Genomic DNA, 3,317 nt, shown 5'->3' on the forward strand with positions numbered 1-3,317 from the left:
TTTAGTCTGTTTCACTCTCGCCCAGGGTGGAGTGCAGTGGCACGCTCACAGCCACCGCAGCCTCAACCTGCTGGGCTCAGGTGATTCTTTTGCCTCAGCCTTCCAAGTAGCTGGAACTAGAGGCATGCGCTGCTGTGCCCAACTGATTTTTATGATTTATCGTAAAGACAGAGGTCTTGCCATGTTGCTCAAGCTGGTTTCCAACACCTGAGCTCAGGAAATCCTCTCACCCTCCCCCCCAAAGTGCTGGGATTACAGGCTTGAGTCACTGTGTCTGGCTCCTTCTTTGTATTTTACATATGAAAGCACATTAAACCTTTTCTCTCTTGCAAATATGCCTCACCCCACTCCCTTTGTCTACAGCCCTTAATACCTGTAAGGTTGCTACAACTTCTCTGGTAAATCCCAAAGGCATATTGCCTGGTCCCACCCATTGCTCCACTAGGGCCTGGGGCTAGAACTTCCTCTGGCCCCCTCCCTAAACTGCAGTCTCAGAGGCTTTTCTGGAGCATGCTAGGGAATCCTGCCACTGCTCCTTCCTTATCCCACTTGGCTCTCATTTCCTCTCTGTCCCATCAAAAGGGTTCAATCCCCCACTACTTGCCTTGTCTGGGACTCCCCTCAGCCTCCACCCTACCTGCCCTGTACTGGGAAGCATTTCTATACGGATATATTTAGTGTCTGCCCCCTGGGCCATGTGGAAACTCCTGGCAGACTAAAGTGTGTGCCTGGTTCTTGGGACATGCATCCCACAACTGGCACAGTCCAGACTAGGATGGACACAGGGACCTGAGTGTTGGTCCTTGACAGTGCCTGTCACAGAGGGAGACCCTGGATGAAAAACTGGCTTGGCATGGAGGATGGAGGGAAGTTGAGACCCTGAATGAGCTGGAAGACTCCTTGGTGGAAGCTGTTGACTTCTGACCCATGCTTTCAGAGTTCTGCCTCGGCCAGCGAGGGAGATCCAGTCACTCTGCAGCTCAATTTTAGTTTATTCCTTGAAATGGCCCCACAACCACTGTGATAAGGTCTTTGGAGAGAAAAGCAAAGGAAATGTTTTCCCAAGGCTGTGACCCTGAAGGTGTCAGCTCTCACCTCCCCTGGCTGCCTGAGAGGGATCAGGATTTGGGTTTCTTCCTCCCACACCCATCCGGGCCTCCTAGACCAGGTCCTCGACCTTCATCTTGCTCTCATCCTCTTGGCTCTTTTCTTGGGGCTGAGACCTGCTCTAAAGCCACCTGCATCTTCTCCTTCTTACCCTCAATCTGTCCCTTTCTGCCCTTCTTTGCTGAGATCAGAGCAGCCATTGCTGCTTGCTGCGACCTCTGCCTTTGCCATCCCACTAGGTCTAATTTCTCCCTCTCTCTTTTTTTTTTTTGAGTTGGAGTCTCACTCTGTCACCCAGACTGGAGTGCAGTGGCCTCTCCCAGCCACCGCAGCCTCGACCTGCTGGGCTCCGGCAATCCTTCCACCTCAGCCTTCCGAGTAGCCGGAATTACAGGCACACGCTGCCACGCCCTGCTGATTTTTGATTTACTGTAGAGACAAGGTCTCACCATGTTGCCCAGGCTAGTCTAGAACTTGAGGGCTCAGGCAATCCTCTCGCCTCAGCCTCCCAAAATGCTGGGATTATAGACTTGAGCCACTGTGCCCGGTCAAATTTTTCCCTCTCTTAAGCATGCCAATGGGACATGCTTTCCCCTCACACACTGCATTCATCTAACTTGCCCCCCTTCCTCCTTGGAGTCCTCACACTTCCTTTTCCACTTGCCCTTTGGCTCTTCCCAAAACTCAGCTGGGCCTGTTCCAGCCATTCATCTTGGATAGTTGGTTTCTTTTTTCTTTCTTTATTTCTTTATTGAGTTGGAGTTTCACTCTGTCACCCACACTGGAGTGCAGTGGCCGCTCCCGGTCACCACAGCCTCGACCTGCTGGGCTCCGGTGATCCTTCCGCCTCAGCCTTCCGAGTACCCGGAGTTACAGGCGCGTGCTACCACACCCGGCTGATTTTTTGATTTATTGTAGAGATGAGGTCTCGCTGCCCAGGCGGGTCTCAAACCCATGGGCTCAGGCAATCCACTCACCTCAGCCTCTCAAAGGTGCAGGATTACAGGCTGAGCCACCGAGCCCAGCACTTTTTTTTTTCAGTTGTAGTGGCACCCTTATGGCCACCTCAGCCTCAACCTGCTGGGCTCAGGTGATCCTTCTGCTTCAGCCAAATAGCTGGAACTACAGGCACACATCACCACACCCTGTTCACTTTTCTTTTTTTTGAATTGGAGTCTCACTCCATCGCCCAGCTGGAGTGCCAGTGGCACACTCAAGCCACCGCAGGCTCGACCTGCTGGGCTGAAGCTATCCTTCCACCTTAGCCTCCAAGTAACTTAACTACTGGCACGTGCTACTATGCCCGGCTTATTTTTTTTAATTTATTGTAGAGCCGAGGTTTCACTAAGTTGTCCAGGCTTGTCTTGAACCCTGAGCTCAGGCAATCCATTCGGCTCGGTCTCCCAAAGTGCTGGGATTACAGGCTGAGTCAACGAGCCCGGCCCTTTCTTTTTTTTTAAATTATGGAGACGAGATCTCGCCAAGTTGCCCAGACTGGTCTCGAACTCGTGGGTTCGGGCAATCCTCTCGTCTCCGCCTCCTCAAAGTGCTGGGATGACAGGCTGGGCTACCTAGCCCAGCTAATATCCATCCCTTCATTTGTTCGCTTTCCGCCCAAGCAGATAGGCCTGGGGTGGTCTGAGGAGTGCGGGCGTCGGTTGAGTCTGCTTCTAACTTGCGGGTGGGACCCAACCCTAGGGGCAGAGGGTGCAAGCCAGGCCCAGGTGAGGTCCGCGCCCGGATCCTACCCACAGTCGGCGATCCCAGGGGTACCTCGCCCGCGCCTCACGCAGGGTTGGGATCAGACGGGCCGGCAGGCGGGACCTACGACTGCTCCCCCCCTCGTTACGGGAAGAAGGCCGCTCCCCTGGGGCGCAGTGGGGTTTAAACCGCCGGGACAGGTCCGGATCTAGGCCGCGAGCCGCCTCCCCGCCCTCCATTGCTGCGCGGCGGCGGATTGACAACGCAGGCACCGCCCCACCCCGGTCTCCAGGGCGATGCCGGAAAGTGCTGTGATCGAGAAATTCCTCGCGCAGCTGCAGCCTCTGCGACTTTGGTTCCGACTCTAAGGAGAGCCGGAAGTGCAGCTGAGTGGCGGCGGTGGCGATAGTAGGCGCCACTCAAATACCGGAAATGTGCTCCAGTCGCGGGTTCCCGGGGCGCCGCGGCTACGGCGGGCTTCGGTTCCGCCGGCGTCGCGGCCCGGAAGT

The sequence above is a fragment of the Carlito syrichta genome, unplaced genomic scaffold, assembly GCF_000164805.1.
Source record: "Carlito syrichta isolate Samal-C Ts95f unplaced genomic scaffold, Tarsius_syrichta-2.0.1 Scaffold304443, whole genome shotgun sequence".
NCBI classification, from domain to species: domain Eukaryota; kingdom Metazoa; phylum Chordata; class Mammalia; order Primates; family Tarsiidae; genus Carlito; species Carlito syrichta.